The 18,254-nt window shown below is 36.4% G+C and overlaps 1 long non-coding RNA gene and 1 pseudogene across 1 annotated transcript; one reads left to right on the top strand and one right to left on the bottom strand.

The window, feature by feature from the left end:
• The first annotated feature begins 2,099 nt into the window (after positions 1–2,099).
• LOC120177627 lies at positions 2,100–3,354 on the top strand. The gene is made up of 2 exons (XR_005521440.1): positions 2,100–2,627; positions 2,953–3,354. It is a non-coding gene; the product is annotated as an uncharacterized LOC120177627 (long non-coding RNA).
• A 1,893-nt stretch (positions 3,355–5,247) lies between these two features.
• On the bottom strand, positions 5,248–17,260 carry LOC120177578 (annotated as a pseudogene).
• Positions 17,261–18,254: the final 994 nt, after the last annotated feature.

Genomic DNA, 18,254 nt, shown 5'->3' with positions numbered 1-18,254 from the left:
GAAGTTGGGAGTTTAATCTATGAGATTAGGTTGGTAGAGATAGGTTTCAAGGACAATACATCTGATCCGTTAAAAGCTAAGAAACACTCCTACTCTCAAGAGGTTAATTATTGTCTGGAATCGATAAGTCAATCGGAAGCCTTGTCGATAAATGTTTTACCGATAGAAAATTATAGCAATTTATCTGTCGAATATGAAGAATTAAAAGGTGTGTTTGTTGAGAAAGATTTTAGTAATAACCAAACCACGCGGGAGAGGTTGTGGCAAGACAATTAGGGGAATCAATTTTGTTGGGCTACGAATTGAAGGAGGATTCATTAAAGGCAGTCGAAAATTACATTGAAATTGGTGGGAAAGAGAAGGGGTCTATCAACCCAGAAGTAGAGAAGAGACGCATGTTTCTGAAAAAAGCAAAAAAAAAATGGACTGACACAATGTGTGGAGAAGTTAGTTTATCAATAAAGTCTAAAAATGATAACAAAGTTGAAAATCTTTCCATGGGTCCGAATGTTACTCTTTTGAGGGCCTTATCGCTGAGGGTTAATGAAGATATGCTATGTATGGGCATTAAGCCCACTGTAGAATATGGAGTAGATAAGGAATCTTGTAAGCCTTTGACTAAGAAGTCTGATTGGGAGGAATGTGTGGATATCGAAACTAGAGAGAGTGATTGTTCTGTTTCAATGAAAAAAATTTGTCCTGAGAATACATTAGAGTTTGAATCGTTCTTCCCAGAACTGACACCGAAAAAAAATCAGGAAAGAGATATAGCTTGATAAGGGTGTTTCAAGACAGAGTTATTTTAGAACAAGATCTGAAGAAAAGCGATCGAGGGATCAGAAAGATGAAGAAGAAACCTAAGGGGAAGGAAACTCCAGAGCTTTCAGGTAGATCCCTCTCTAATTCAGACTTAGTATCTCTCTGGGAAATGCAAATTAGGGAGACAATGTTAAGTCTAGAATTAGGGAAGAGCCTCAGAATTGAAATTGAAGGTGATGAAAATGAGATGGTGAGAGAATTAGCTCTATTGGAAATGAAATAGTAAGTCTTTAGAATTACGTGGTGAGTTAGCGAGAAGTTCCTAGATTGTAAGAGGGTTGGGTTTGGCGATTAAAACTTCAACAATTAGAAGATTCAAGTAAACAGAGAGTGTGGAAGGTGGTGAATTTTGAATGGTGTGGTATAATGGTGTTTTTGTTTTTAGTGTATTAGTTGTGTTTGGGGATTCAAGTGGGATAGTGTAATTGTGGGTTAAGATTAATTTTAGAACGGTTTTTGTTTTATAAATCATTAAATCCAAACTTTTTTATGTTGAGTTGGAGATAAGTTTGGATTATTCTTTTATAAACGGTGTCTCTTGACCTGTTGTGGTTCATGTATTGTTGTGCAAGGAGTTATCCAGAATGAAAAGATTTTTCAAATTTTATTATAAGGTCATCTTTATCGTAGGTGGAGGAAGGGATCGAGTCCTACGGAGGGCATTTCATAATTCGGAGGTCTCCACGGAAGATGCTCTCAACCTGACGTTGGGGGAAGCCTACTATCATACCTCCCTTTACCCCATTACATATGGGAAAAAAGGGTCAGCTAATTTTTATCGTAGGTGGGGAAGGGATATTGAGGGTGTTTGTTTTCTAGTTCTGTGGAGGGATTATCAGTAAATTTTCTTGAAACTACAACAATTAAAACAGTTTTGAAGGGTTGCATTGAATCTACTTGGCCAAGTTTGGATTTGTTCATTGAGGTGTTAAACTCTAACATGGTAGTGTTTTGGATATCTAATGTGTTTTCTTGCCCTTATCTGTGATGATCATTTTTGTTGGCTATAGTTTATCTGTTTTGTAGCATTGAAAGGGTGAAGTTTAACTATGTCCAGAGTTAAATTCTCCTCGTGGCTATTCTTTGCGATGGAAGAAAATGTTTCTCGTAGACCATGGATTTGGTGACCAATTATTGTGGAGTTTGATCGTTTGGTGAAGAGTTTTGGGAACTTTAAGTTTTCCCATGTTTTCAAGTGTTGCAACGCGATGGCGGATGGCCTCACTTTTGAAGGATTGTGTATATCATCCATTTTCAAAGTCTAGTGGTAACTTCATTTTTGACGTGTTGTTCCTTTAGACTACTGTTTTGATTTCAGTTTTGTGTTCTTTGGATAAGATCTTGATTGTTTTTTACTGTTATGTGCTGTATCATGTTGTAAGTGCTGCAATATACTGTTTTTGGTGGTGTTGTCGCCTGTTGTGACTACTTTTCTATGAGGGATGAATGATGTTGCCCTTCATATTAGTTCTTGCTGTGAAGTTTTTGACTGATGAGAAAATGCTCTGCTGATGGAAGCTTTTGTACTGACCACCTTGTGAGATTGAAAGAATTTGGTTGCTGGTGTATGGTCTTTGCTTTATTGGGTTTTCTTCCTAGCGTTGGGTGAGCTACAAAACTAATATGCGTGTGGTGGTCTCGAAGTGTAGTTGTTGTTTTGATTTTGGTCCAGTTTTAAACAAAGGTGGGCGATCATCGTTTGAAGCTCCGCAGCAGTGCCCGGGGAAGGTGTTCCCGTGTAATTTGGCCGTGGTTCATATTGGAGGGTGTGAAGTGGTCGGTCGAAGTGCAGAGTGTGCTGTTTGTAGGTAGTGGTGCATCATTGATTTCTAGTTGGCTGTTTTGCTTCAATTGTCAGATCATTTGTTTTTATCCTTTGTATTGTAGTGTTGCTGGTTGCTTTATTAGTTGCTTTTTAGTAGTGGGCATCTTTGCTTAAGTTAGGTGTCTGATTAAGGTCCTGTGGGGTTGTGTAGTTTATAGCAATGGTCATAGTTCAGGGCATGTGGGTTGTGTTTAGTTGTGGCTATCGTTTTGTGTCATTATCATTCGAGGGTAAAAACAAAAAGAAAGAATCTAATATGGTATATTTCTCTTTGCATGGCATTTTTTGGATTGAAAAATGGGTGCTAGATTGCCGTCGTGAAGGAACTGCTGAGTGGATGAAGAACCTTTTGGAATGCGCGTGCGGAGGAGCTTGAAGGTCCTCGCGTGAAGACCACGCGCGTCAGCTGGAAACCACCTTCCTTTGGAAGATTCTAGAGAGGCGGGGATGGCACTTGAATGAAGCTTAGGATTAGGGTTTCTGTTTCGGTTAATGTTTCGGGCCTGCTGGATATGTGAATAATAGTTGGGCTTTTTTATTGTGGCCGTGAAATGCGTTTTTATTTATAGATTAGGGGTGATATGTTATGGAAATGGGTAGACAGATTTAACAAAGGGATCAATGATATGTGAATGGGTCATATGGGTTTGACTTGTGCGTGGTTAATGATTTATATACTTGGGTCAATTATGAATTTGGGTTACATGAAATAGACTTTAAATGGGTGAATTTGGGCTATGGGTATTGTAAAGGGGCTTCAAGCATCGAGTTGTCCACGTTCTACATACACGAACCTTCATCAATGCCATGCCACCAACACCATTCAATTCGATGTCAAGGCACAAACAAATTTCAAATTCCCATTCGAATAGTTTTTAGTTTGGTTTAATTGGCTGGACAAAATTAGACTATAACAATAATCCGCGCCACTCATCATAAATTTTGATAAAAATATAAAGTAAAAGTTTTATACCAATAAATAAATTTAAAACAACAAATACTTTGGTCTTGTAGCTCAGTTGGTTAGAGCGTTGGTCTTATGAGCCTCACTTATACCAACAAAATAGATATAACAGAAAAATGACTTAGTAAATTGTCGTATTATACAAATTTGCTAGATAAACTACAACAATTGGATAGAATATATTTTAGCATTATCAAGTTTTCAAAGTTTGAAGTATATTGACACAAAAAAGATACCCAATTCTTACCTACTACTTGCTTTTAAAATATTACACAACCAGCTAGTTTAAACCAAAATAAATAACCTAATTCTTTTAGAACTCTTGAGATTCTTAATCATTTGATTTAACTATTCAAATATCTTTATAAACGTCGTGTTTAAATTCAGAACTTATAAAATAACAAATACGATAATTACTTTTAGCACATGTCAATGAAGGTTGGATTACCAAGATTCAACATATTTCCGCAGTAGATAACAAGTGTGCCCATTGACTAACTTAACATCTACCGTTTAGAGTAATATATTTGCAAAGCCGGAGTTAAGTAGAATAAAAGGATTTCAATTAAAGCTCTATTTTTACATATAAAATTATTCAAAAAAATATTTACATAACTTTCAAAATCCAGGTTTGATTATATTCATAACATAAGATTAAATTGTTTATTTTCAGGTTTGATTATATACCTAGTTCATATATTATTATAACTTTAGGAGTCAAAAAATCCAATTTCTCTTATTGTTTAATTTTAAAATTATTATTTTGAATGTTCGGCCACGTTAAAAATTCCTTCTAAATCTTATAAAGGGCAAAAGAAAATCCATTAACCAGGAAAGAGATCGTTTGATATGTCAAAAGCAATAATCTTAAGACAAATCGAGTCAAAAAAAAAAAAAACATAAAACTCCTTGTACAAAGGGCCCAAGATGCTAAGTTATGAGCAACGAAATTACAAGTTCGAGATACAAACTTAACATCAAACTCCCTATAATGCATATTAATAAAATTAAATTTTACTTTATTATATTCAATAAATTTGAAAGTGACATTTTAATATTCAAAGATATTAATACATATTAAAATTTAATTAATAATATATTTAAATTTTACAAAAAGTACATTAACATCCATGAAGTTGAAGTTTAAATGTAACCAAATATATGAATTTAAACAAAGAAATTAATTTCAAAATTGGAAGAATACTTAGACTAAAGACATGATCAAACATTACTCTTACCTACTACTTGCTTCTAAAATATTACACATAACCCCTTAGTTTCAACCAAAATAAATAACTATAATGCTAGCAATCTCAACATAATGTTTGAGATTGGTGAATCCCACCCACAACTATCCTTGAGGGGAAAAAAACTATTAAGTAATGGAACCCTACCACTCAAGTCTTCCTCCACCAAAAAAGAGAAATGATGTGCTCAATCCTCAGCTTTGGCTCAATCTTGTAATTCAACTGCAACAGTCAACACTCACTATATTAGACCATAATGATGACTAGCAGGAAAATCTTATTGAATCTATTATGCAACTATAAACTATAACTAATACAATATGAGTGCTTCTAAGCTTCCTTGCCTTGCTTTTGGGTCCTCATGATGTTGTCCACCAGCCGATAAATACTGGCTATAAGTATAAAAAAGCAGACCAAAATACATAATTGAAGAAGTTGATGAGACTAAGAGCAGCTAACATCCAATAGAAAAGGTCTAGCCTGTCCTTGTTAAGGTCATTGTCACTTAGCCACCCTCCATGAGACGAAGTGGCTGTAATTTTGTTAACAAGGGAGACGAGTATGGAGCTAAGATAGAACCCGAATGAGTAGGAGCAGTAGGTCATGGCGGTCAAAATCGATTGCATCCCTTCCAAGGACTGCTTATAGAAGAATTCCAAAAGCCCCACTGCTGTGAACATCTCTAAGACCCCGAATACAAGGAACTGTGGGGCAATCCAAAAGATGGACATGGTTTCTGTTGAGTTTGTAATCAGTTTTTCTGTTAATAGTTTGTTACAAGTAGTTTTAAGTTAGTTAGGCAGTTAGATTGAAAAGGTTCATATATATATATATATATATATATGTAAACAGATTGTAATTTGTGAGTTGAGAAATGAAGATTAATTTTTCCACAGCTCTTATATTACTTTTTAACATAGTATCAGACTAGCCCAATTTCACTGGGCCTTTTCTCCTTCTCGGGTCTGCTATTGCTTCATTTCTTTTTCCTCATTCCTGAAGTAGGTTACCTTTCTGCTCTTTCTTCATCGCCACATCTATCACGATGCCACACACCACAGCCCCGATGAACAAATCAACGTTTCTTGACTTTAATCACCCGCTATATCTCCATCCCTCGGACACTTCGGGTACGATCTTGATCTCGCATCAGTTGTCTGGACCAGATAACTACACCGTCTGGAGTCACTCAATGCGAATCGTACTTCTCTCCAAGAACAAATTAGGGTTCATCGATAGAGGTTGCTGTCGCAATGATTTTCAGTCCTCTCTTCAAGCACAGTGGGACAGATGCAACGCCCTTGTGCTCTCATGGCTCATCAATTTGGTGAGCAAGGATTTGTCTGCTGGAATTGTTTTTGCCTCCAGTGCAGAGTTCGTTTGGGCCGATCTCAAGGAGCGCTTTGACAAGGTCGACGGTTCCCGCATATTTTTTCTTCATCATGAGATTACCACGATGGTCGAAGGCGAGCTTTCTATTTCTGCGTATTTCTCACGGTTGAAGCTTCTGTGGGACGAGTATGATACACTGGTACCTTACTCGAGCTGTACATGTGAAAATGCTCAGTCCAGTTCACGCCATGTTTCTCAACAGAGATTGTTCCAGTTTCTCATGGGGCTGAATGACTCGTACACTGCCATTCGAAGTCAAGTCCTGTTGATGCAGCCCTTACCTTCGGTCAATAGCGCCTATTCCATGATTAGTCAGGAGGAATCTCATCGCCTTCAGTTATCCGACGTTGTCCCCCTCTTGGACTCTACAGCACTGTATTCCAATGCTTCTGGCAACCGTTGACGTTTTACTGGGGTCTGTGATCATTGTAAGGTGAAGGGCCATAAAAAAAAGAATTGATATCGCCTTATTGGCTTTCCTCCTGATTTTAAATTCAACAAGAAGAAGGGTTCCCAAGCTGCTATGGTGACTCCTTCTGATCGTGAGGTGTCTACTCCAGCTCCACCAGTTTTTACAACTACACAATATCAGCAACTTCTGGGGCTTCTAAATCGATCTTCAGCTCAAAGTTCCAGTCCAGATTTCTCTGTGAATCTGACAGGTACCTTCTGTTCTCTTACTTATAATTCAATTGAATGGATTCTGGATTCTGTAGCAACTGACCATTTTTTGTCAGACTTAAAATGCATGCTCAATCCTGTGCCCTGTACATCCACGCCTAAATTTGTTCAGCTGCCTACTGGAAAATCCTTTGTTGTCACACATATAGGTTCTGTTAGGCTCCCAAATGGTCTTCAATTATCTAATGTTCTTCATGTGCCTCACTTTACTCATAATCTCATTTCTGTTTCAAGACTGGCTCATGAGTTAAACTGTGATGTTTTGTTCTATCCTGATCTTTGCATATTGCAGGATCTTTACAATGGCATGATGAGGGTGATTGGTAAAGAATATAGAGGTCTATACATGCTCAGGTTTCCATCAAATTCTGTTTTTTCTATTTCTACCTTAGAACATTCTGTTGATGCATGTACACCTTCTGAAACTTTTCTCAATACTTGTAAATCTGTTGATGCAAATAAAACAAGTCTTTGGCATGCTCGTTTAGGATATGTTCCAGCTTCTCAATTAAGAAAATTGCCTATGTTTCATAATGAGAATTTGCATCATGAATCGGTTCAACATTGTTCTATCTGTCCTTTAGCTAGACAATCTAGACTTTCATTTCCAGTTAGCAATTCCAGGACCACCACTCTATTTACATTGATTCATATTGATTTGTGGGGGCCTTATCAAATCTCTACTCATGATGGTCAACGTTTTTTCTTAACTATTGTAGATGACTATACTAGGATGTCTTGGGTTTACTTATTGAAACTTAAGAATGATGTTGTTTCCTATCTTCGAACCTTTATCTTAATGGTTAAGAATCAGTTTTCTCTCTCAGTTAAAATTGTTCGTAGTGATAATGGTCGTGAATTTTTCAATTCTGAGTGTTCTCCCTTGTTTGTATCTTTGGGAATTATCCATCAAAGTACTTGTGTGCGCACTCCTCAACAGAATAGGGTTGCAGAACGTAAACATAGGCATCTTTTAGAAGTTGCTCGGGCTCTTCGTTTTCAATCTCGGGTCCCTTTTAAATTCTGGGGAGAATGTGTGTTAGTTGCTTGCTATATTATCAATAGGTTGCCTTCTTCAGTCTTATGTTGGAAAACTCCTTTTGAATTACTATATCATAAACCTCCTTCTTATGAACACTTTAGAGTTTTTGGGTGTCTCTGTTTTACAACAAATCTTGCTCCTCATGATAAGTTTGATGTTCGAGCCTTTGCTTCTGTCTTTTTGGGATACTTGGGATACTATCCAACCCAAAAAGGTTATTTCCTGTTTAATCTTGACTCTAAAAAACTATTCATCAGTAGGGATGTAAAGTTCCATGAAAATCAGTTTCCATTTCATCAATCTTCTTCCTTTTATAATTCTGATCCAACCTTTTTCCCAACTACTACCCTTGTTCATGATGATGATTTCCTAGTTTTAAATACTCCAAGTCCTCAACATTCTAGCTCTCTTCATACTACTCCTACTGCATTGAGTACCGATAATGATGAACACACCTCTCAGACTTCAGTTCAGTCTTCTGCTTCAATAAGTGCACCTATTCCCTCTAGGAAATCCTCTAGAGTATCTAAGCCTCCTACTTGGTTAAATAACTTTGTTTGCTCTTGTCAATCCTCTTCTTCAAATTTCAGTTCTCTTTCTTATTCCCACTTACCAATTCACACTCAAATATGCTTGTCTTCCATATCTCAAATTTCTGAGCCTCAATCTTATTCTGAGGCTATTCAAGATCCACTTTGGATTCAAGCTATGAAAGAAGAAATACATGCATTTGAGTCTAATAGAATTTGGTCCATTGTTCCATTACCACCAGGAAAAATTCCTATTGGATGTAAGTGGGTTTATAGAGTTAAGTACAAAGCATCAGGTGAGGTTGAGAGATATAAAGCTCGCTTGGTTGCTAAAGGCTATAATCAACAGGAGGGAATTGATTTTGTTGACACATTTTCTCCTGTGGTTAAGATGGTAACTATTCGAACCATTTTAGCACTTGCTTCTATTCTTCATTGGCCATTATTGCAAATGGATGTATTCAATGCTTTTCTTTAAGGAGATCTTTCTGAGGAAATTTATATGCAACTACCTAAGGGTTTTTGCAGTCAGGGGGAGAGGATTGTGTGTAGACTGCAAAAATCATTGTATGGTCTCAAGCAAGCTTCCAGGCAGTGGAATCTGAAATTAACAGAGGCATTGGTCTCGACTGGTTATGTTCAAAGCAAGTATGACTACTCATTGTTCAACAAGAGACAACAAGGTAAAATGGCCTTGTTATTAGTCTATGTTGATGATTTGGTAATCACAAGTGATAGTAGTGAATTGATTGATGAATTGAAGCAAATGTTGAATAGTCATTTTAAGATGAAGGATTTGGAGGAGTTAAAATATATCTTAGGAATAGAGGTATTGAGGTCAAAAGAAGGCATACTTTTGAATCAAAGAAAGTATGCACTACAGTTAATCAAAGATACTGATTTGGAGGAAGCAAAGCCTGCTATTACTCCTCTGGAGCAGAATCTGAAGTAGACTACTTTGGACTATGATAAGATTGTGCAGCAGGATAATGAAGATGAACATAATCTTGTTGAAAAGTCAGTTTATCAAAGACTTATTGAGAGGCTGATTTACTTGACATATACAAGACCTGATATTACATATGCAGTGAATCTTCTTAGTCAATTCATGCAGCAACATAAGAGGTCTCATATGGAGGCAGCTTTAAGAGTAGTTAAATATGTCAAGAAGGAACCAGGACAAGGAATCTTGTTAAAATCCTCTTCAATTTGTCAACTTTTAGCCTATTGTGATTTAGATTGGGGATCATGTCTGATGACAAGAAAATCTGTAACAGGTTTTTTCATTAAGATTGGTGATTCATTGGTTTCGTGGAAATCAAAGAAACAAAATGTTGTAGCAAGGTCTTCGGCAGAAGCAGAATATAGAGCTATGGCAGTGGTCACTTCTGAGTTGGTTTGGTTGCAAGGTTTGCTTACAGAGCTTAGCATAAAGGGTCTGAAGCCTGTAAAACTTTACTGTGACAACAGAGCTGCACTTCAAATAGCAGCTAATCCAGTGTATCATGAAAGGACAAAGCACATTGAAATTGATTGCCATTTTGTGAGAGAAAAGATACAGGAAGGAATGATTCAAACGGAACATATTTCAACACATAAACAGCTTGCAGACATCATGACCAAGGCCTTGGGAAGCAGCAACATGGTTATCTACTATCCAAGTTAGGAGTTGAAAATGTTTTTCAACATCCAACTTGAGGGGGAGTGTTGAGTTTGTAATCAGTTTTTCTGTTAATAGTTTGTTACAAGTAGTTTTAAGTTAGTTAGGCAGTTAGATTAAAAAGGTTTATATATATATATGTAAACAGATTGTAATTTGTGAGTTGAGAAATGAAGATTAATTTTTCCACAGCTCTTATATTACTTTTTAACAGTTTCATTGTGCTCATGTAAGGCCGAGACCCTTCTTTTGCTCTTGACCATGGCAACCGATACCATCGAGAACGTCGCGACAAATAGCCCGACACCAACCCTTTGAAGAGGAGTGATCTCGGAGTCGTTGCCAGTGATTTTTCTGGCGAGTGGGACGAAGAGTGTTTCGTAGAGTGGGACGACGAAGATGAGCATGATGTAAGGGATGGATTGCAAGGTGGCGGGTGGGATTTTGAAGCTGTTGACGATTTCGGTGTTCATTGTGCTCCCTTGTTGGACTGAAAATGTTTGGCGATGTGCCAAGAATGTGTTGAAAATGATTGTGCAGGAAAATATGGGACTCAACAAAGCATCGTTCTATAGCTAGGGGACCATTTTGTAACATTTAATACTGGGGGACTCAACAAAGCAGTGCTTTATAATTGGGGGACCATTTATATACTTTACCCTTTAATTTAACATAATTTGGTTATTTATTTTTATAATTTCGATATTGATCCCATAATACAAAATTCTAGTTTCATCTCCGTTTTGCATGTCATATTTTAACCTCACCTGAACTTATTGGTATGATGAAGGTTTCTGGCACCGACCGATGTATTTGGGGCATTGCTTTGACTTACATGGAGCATCTCTGCATTTGAAGGACAGATTTGCTTTCTTTTTCTTACTGCAACAACAAAAACCTGTAAACAATTGGAACCCAGTACATGTAAAAGAGCAAGTGTTTCTACTTAAATAATTGCAAATTGTCGATAAATTGACTACTGCAATGCAATGAGCCGGCCAAAAAGATAATATTATATACAAAAAGTTAAGGCAATAAGAAGGTATCATATCATCACCAAGCCTTAGAAAAGAATAAATTATAAAGTTTTCAAAGTTTCTTTTAGTCTTATTGCTTTTAATAGTCATTAAGAAACAGAGGTTCACACATAGCTAAGTTGCTTAACAATCAAGGCACCGCACCTGAGCGATCGGAGTAAAAATACTTCCTCTCGACAGCTTGTTCTGATAAAAAACCATACCCGAAATCAAGCTGATCATCCCGATCCCAATAGCAGCGGCAGGGATGCCGAATCCAACGTCCATCCGGATGTGACTTTGAACCCAAACCAGAAGAGTGAGTGCAACTAGCTTTCCGATGCAAAAGGCGAAATACACGATGTTGAAGTAAGTGGAGAGCTTCTTTGATTGATTTGAGTCTTCCTTGGTGAATTAGTCAGCCCCAAGGGATATAATGTTTGGCTTGAGGCATCCACTTTCTAAAGCAACCAAGTAGAGTGAAAGAAACAAAATTAAGGCCATGTAGCCCTTTGCTTCCTCACAGTGATATTCATTAGAGACCTTATCAGATTGGGGTGGTCTCAGCTGTGGGTGATGTGCTTGAATGCAAATTAATATAAAGCCCTGCAAACATCATCAGGAATAAAAAATGCTGCAATAACACCAGTTTTTTCAGTATTAAACGATTTTTACTTACTGAGAGCTCCACGAATCCGAAGACCATCATGGTCTGGAAGCGGCCGAGATACGAATCAGAGGCGAAACCACCAACGAGTGCGAGGAGGAACACAGTTTGTATGAAGTTGGTGACTATGTTGGCAGACTTTAATAAAGGAAGTTGCATCCCCACATCGCCCTTTTGGTACAAACAAAATTACAAATTATCTTAATAGTAAAAATTAAAGTTTAGACAAAAATTTAAATAAAAGATCCATATAACTCACTTTTGAGAATTTATCATTTGAAAATTAAATAAATTAAGGTTGTACAAAAAGTTAAAAAAATGAATAATAAATCATTTTAGCCTGATATGCAAAAGTGAGATAAAAATTATAGGTACCAAAATAAAAAATAAAAAATTATACATAGTATGAATAAAAAGTTAAATAACAATCAAAGTTCAACTTTAAAGGAATAGATGAAATAAACAATAACCAAAACCATAAATACAAAATTGTGAATCTAAAAATATAAAAATAAAATAAAGAAAATGTAAATATTAAAATTATGAAAAATAATTATATAAATTAAAAAATAATAAAAATTAAAATAATAATATACATATATGGAAAAATAAAAATAATAAATAAAGATAACCTAAAAGATAAAATGATACGTATTAAATTAAATACATAAATTATATAATATAAATAATATAAAAATAGAAATAGAAATATATATGTATATAATAAATAATGATAACCTAAAAGATAAAATGATACATATTAAATTGAATACGTAATATATATATATATATATATATATATATAATTAGCTATGTAAACATTATATATGTATGGGATAAGATCCACGGCGTATTTACCTAAAAATAATCCTGCCATTTATTATTTACGTGTTAGACATCCTTTGAGAAAATTTTACCGATCTAGCATCCTTTGCAGAAAGGCGCGGATGGTGTTATTGGTTCCGAATTTCTTAGCCTTCAAACTTTCCCTCGGCTATAAATAAGACCCCCTAAACCGTAAACATCACCCCATCAATTCCTCCCATCAATTCCTCCTATATTTACTTCATCAGTTCGTTCTATCTTTCGTTGTAAGGTAATTTTTTAATATATAATATTTATTTTATATATATAATTATTTGAAAAAAAATATTGTACTAATTATTTTCTATTATTTTTTGTGGTTGTAAAAATTGAAAGTGGGATCATACGTCGAGACATTTTGTCGATATAATAATAATATAAAATTATATTATTTAAATTATTATAAATATTTTTAAATATTTTATTGCGTTATATTTTAATTCGTATATTATTTATTTAATTCGGCTTATTTCAACTATTATTTTGCAGATATAAGATTGTATATCTTTCAAACTCTTAGAATAACGTGAATTTCAGCTATTGTTTACTATGATGGAGAAATTCGGGAATATGAAATCGGCGTTGTGTTCGCATCAAATCATTATGTTAAAATATCCTTCAAGAGAAATATAACTCTTGAGGAGCTAATAACAAAGATTTCAAGGAAGGTTCATGTTGGAAGAACTAGAAAACTGTCATCGCTTCAGTACAAATTTCCAATATCAGTGTTTTCGTTAACTTATACAACGTTCGAACTATCGAACGATGATGATGTTGCAATGATGGTTGATTCTCAAAATCATTATTCAGACGCCGATACGGAGATGTATGCAAAGTTTATTAAAGTGTGTGTTGTTCATGGTATGCCATTATACTCCCACTATGGGCTGGCTCAACAAGCTGATAAAGTTGACAGCCCAACTACAATAATGTGTAATGATTTTAACGCCATAATGGGAAATTCGCATCATGGTGTCATCCCATCAAGTTCAATGGGGATACATTTATCAGCAATTCCTTACTATATGTACCGAGGTAGGTCCAAAAACAATATGTATGGCAACATCGCGTCCAGTTCAAGGGGAAGCAATTCATCTGCCAATTTATTTGACCTAAATATGGAGATGCCCTCGACGTAGCAATCTGTGCAGTTTTCATTTGACACGATGGCTTCAAGCTTCAGGGGGGAGGCATTCTACTGCGAGCTTCTTCGATCTCAATGTCGATATGTCTTCAAGTTCAAGGGGAATGCATGCAAGTACTAGGTTGTTCGACCTAAATGTGGACAGTATGGAGGAACCCTCATCTCCTCCAGAAGAACTGCTTCGTGAGCCAGGTGCAGATGGTGCTGAGACTGGACTATTCGTTCACCCAGAATCACTGCAGTTCAACATAGACTCCGATGATGATGATGATGTAGATGAAGTTCCCATAAATGTGGTACACATTGCACCTCCAACACACATGTATGAAGCTGACTATGGTGAAATGTACGAGCTAGAATTTGCGGATATGCCTAATGTCGGTGACTATGGATTTAACTCATCAATAATTAATGGTGAGTTATATTTAGGAATGGAGTTTTCAAGTAAAGAAGAAGCGATGATGGCAATTAAAAATTACAATATTCGTAATTATGTTCAGTCCAGAGTAGACTGCTATACGACCGAAAAGTATGTTTGCCACTATGTCTAACATGATAACAGATACAATTACATAGTTCGTGTATCGAAGAGGAAGAGGAAAAACAATATATGGGAACTAATTATATACAACGATCCTCACACATGTTGTGCTAGAGGGATCAACCAAGATCATCCCAACTTGGACACCGAAATAATCTGCCAAGCCATCATGCCCATGGTAAGCAAGCTCCCATATAGCTATTGTTGTGTTGATTTCAACTATACAATCGCAGTATGGGTATTCCTTCTCATACAGAAAAGGATGGATGGCAAAAGCAGAGTACGATTAAAAATCTTCACGGGGAATGGGATGCATCTTACAACGAAATACCAAGTTGGTTCAAGGTGGTGCGCAGGTTGAATCTTGGGGCAGTTATGGACTTCGAAACTTTCCATGCATACCATAATGATTGAGTTCTTCACGATCGATGCCAATTCTACCAGCTTTTTTGGACTACCCACAATACACTAATGTTGTGAAATACTGCAAGCCGGTGGTCCAAATCGACAGGACATTCTTGTATGGAAAATACAAGCAAGTTTTATTATTGAAAGTTGCCCAAGATGGTAATCACAATATTCTTCCAGTTGCTTTTTGCCTTGTTGAAGGAGAAGATACAAATTCTTGGTCTTTTTTCCTCCGAAACTTACGCTCACATGTTATCACGAGGGAAAAAATATGTGCCATTTCAGATCACAGAGCTGGGATCAAAGCAACAATAGATTCTTTGGGTCCAATGTGGCAACCACCCTATGTCCAACATAGGTACTGTATCTGACACATCGTTGGTTACTATCATGGAAGGTTTAAGAAGAATTATGAGCGCTAATTACTTGTGCGCATGGGTATGTGAAAATGCTATTATTTTTTTTCTTTCAATCATTTTTATTTTTTTATAGAAACAAAGTTAGTAAGTTCTACATTTGATCCTCAGGTTAAAAACTATTACCTCAAACATTTGAGTCAATGCTTCAAGAGTTAAGGGGGAAGAACGAGCAAGAATACGATTACATCAGCCTCATCAATAAAGAACTGTGGACAAATGCAATATGACGGTGGATATCGATATGCACACATGACGACCAACTTGGCTGAGGCAATCAATTCGACCTTAAACGGGCACGTCATTTACCTGTAACGACTTTGGTAAAAACAACATATTTTTGTTTGGGAGTGTTTTTTGCGAAGCTCGGGGGACAAGCTCAAACATGGATGCAAAACAGTCATGTCTATCACCCTAGATTAGTTACAGAACTACAAAAAAGAATTATTACATCAAATGGAATGTCTATAACAAGCTTCTCTAGAACACATGAATTGTTTCGTATCATAGAGATCTTGTGACCTCATTAAGGGATTGAAGCTAACTCGTTAAAAGTTAATCTACGAGATAGATGGTGCGACTGTGGGGCTTTTCAAGCTTTGAAGTATCCATGCTCTCATGTCATAGCAGCATGCTCGCATACCCGTCAAGACTATAATCATTTTTGTGGATCCATATACCTACTATCAGAAGTGTTTAAGGTATATGAATTTGAGTTCCCCCCCCATAGGTAATGAGAAAGACCCTAATGAGGTTCAGAATTGACTTTCGATTGTACCAAATCAATCTTTATTAAGGGACTGTGGTCGTCCAAAATCCACTCGAATTCATTGTGATATGGATATTCGAGAAACATCTAGACAAAACAAAAGATGTGGGCATTGTAGAAACCTAGGACACAGTAGAGAGAAATGTCCATCTCTTTTGTCATCAAGTAACCGTTGATGTTGTGCTTGATGTAGTTGTTGTTTATCAAAGAATAGCTCTTGTAATTTAATTCACATTTGTTTTAAGTTAATGTCATTTGATCATCATCGATTGTTTAAACAAGAAAACAATACAAGCCAAGGGATTAAAATTCAGTAAATAATAAACTCATTCGCTTCAATTAACAAAATAAATTAAGTCATAAAAGGTAAATAATTAATAAAAAAGAAAAGTAATTGAAAAGAAGTAAATGATAAAATCATTCTCTTGAATTAAGTAATAAATAAAATTAAAACAATAAATTAAGTATTAAATGGTAAATAATTAAAAAAATTGTAATTATTCGTCTAAAAAAATTAAATACAAATATAATGAAATGTATGAATCTATCAATGTTTGTGTCTTGAATGTGTTCCGCAGGGCGATGGTTGTCTATCTCGAGGAGGATTTTCTTCGTATAACTTGTCCTGACTCCTCACTCTCATCATCACTATTATCGTCGTCGTCGTCGACATCGTCATTGTCGTCATCAGGAGCCTGGTGAGGAACTGATGAAAATGTCGTACCTCCATGAATAAGGACCCTGGAGGTGTATCATAGAAAACTGTCCCACCGCTCATAGAAAACTGAGAAAACTGATATATCGATGAGTGAGAAAATTGTATAGGAGGTGTATGTGCGACGACCATCGATGGAGATGTTGGACTCGCCAAATAACCACTATATGAACCCCAAATTGGATTTACAAACATAGAACCATAATATCCTCCAGGAGAGGTCATATAACTCTGTGGAGGTGGAGGCATTTGGTTTGGGAACGGAGGTGGCGACATCTAATGTGGCTGCGAGCCATATGTACTGGCTGCGGGGTGTATATCGTTACATACGGTGGTTGCAGTTGAGGATGAACCGAAAGCACCTGCTCTTCGTCCACAAGTCGGGGGACGATGGGGTTATGACGATGAACATCCCTGTCAACGTCGATGAATGCTCCCTCCTCGTGTTTCCTCTGAAAACAGGAACAATTTCCCGTTCGTGTTGAACAACTCGTAATAACCATCAATGGTCCACATAAATGAGTTCTCTGCGGGGAATGCGCCGACGTAGATTCTCCCATATCATTACCTACTCATAATGCTTCAGCAGCCAGTTCATATCTTTTTTATCGCGTCGATCGGTGCTATGCAACTCGTCGAGATTTTGATGTGCTTCTAGAATTGTACAAAACTAAATTGTCAGAGCACGCGATCAGTGGGGTGCCACTCGATAATCGCATAACATATCAGACTGACCACTACCATCCAAACATCTAATGGGCCCCTTAAGTCGTGTGGGATACAAATCCTCATATCTTCAGTACAATAAGGAGCCCATTCAAACAAAAACAAATATATATAATTCTTATCAAAATAATAATCTAATTATATAACGATAATTGAAAATATATTTTGCTATTTAAATGCATATATTTGTGTCAGCCTTTTGATTAATTAGTAGCCTAATTGATTCTAATTCATCAGGTAAATCCCGATGATCTTTCCTTGCAGTAGACCACCTATTCAATGAAATAATTTTTATTATATACTAGATAAAATGATTAATATAAGAAATCAGTATTGTAATTACCTCAATAATAGCGGGAATACAAACGGGTTCTTCACAATCGGACATAAAAAGGGCATGCGATACCACGCCTAAGACTGTAGTAGAAAGAGACATTCGCCAATATCATTTTTCCTATAGTTAGTAGCTCGACATATTTCTCTATACATGAATACCAAAATTTTCGAGCCCCAACTCAGTGTTACAGCCAGATGAAAATCGACGAAATGTCGTAACCACATACAGTGAACTTGGTTGCACAATTTATCCGGCATCAGGAGCCCTCCTATCAGCTGTAGTATGCATGCCCGTGCATACATTTTTACCTGCTCCTCCGAGGCGTCGCTACTCAAATGCTTGCAATTTGCATCCAACCAATTTAACGGAATATGACCACCATTAAAATTTGGCGAGACACCTCCTAGATATTCCTGACAAAATGAATTCCAGTTATCGTGCACCACCCCTGAAAGCACATCTCATCTACTGGAAGCCCCAAGTGCATGGAA

The sequence above is a fragment of the Hibiscus syriacus genome, unplaced genomic scaffold (genome assembly GCF_006381635.1).
Source record: "Hibiscus syriacus cultivar Baekdansim isolate YM2019G1 unplaced genomic scaffold, ASM638163v2 tig00112293_pilon, whole genome shotgun sequence".
Taxonomy (NCBI): domain Eukaryota; kingdom Viridiplantae; phylum Streptophyta; class Magnoliopsida; order Malvales; family Malvaceae; genus Hibiscus; species Hibiscus syriacus.
This window is presented reverse-complemented; position numbering and strand designations above follow the sequence as displayed.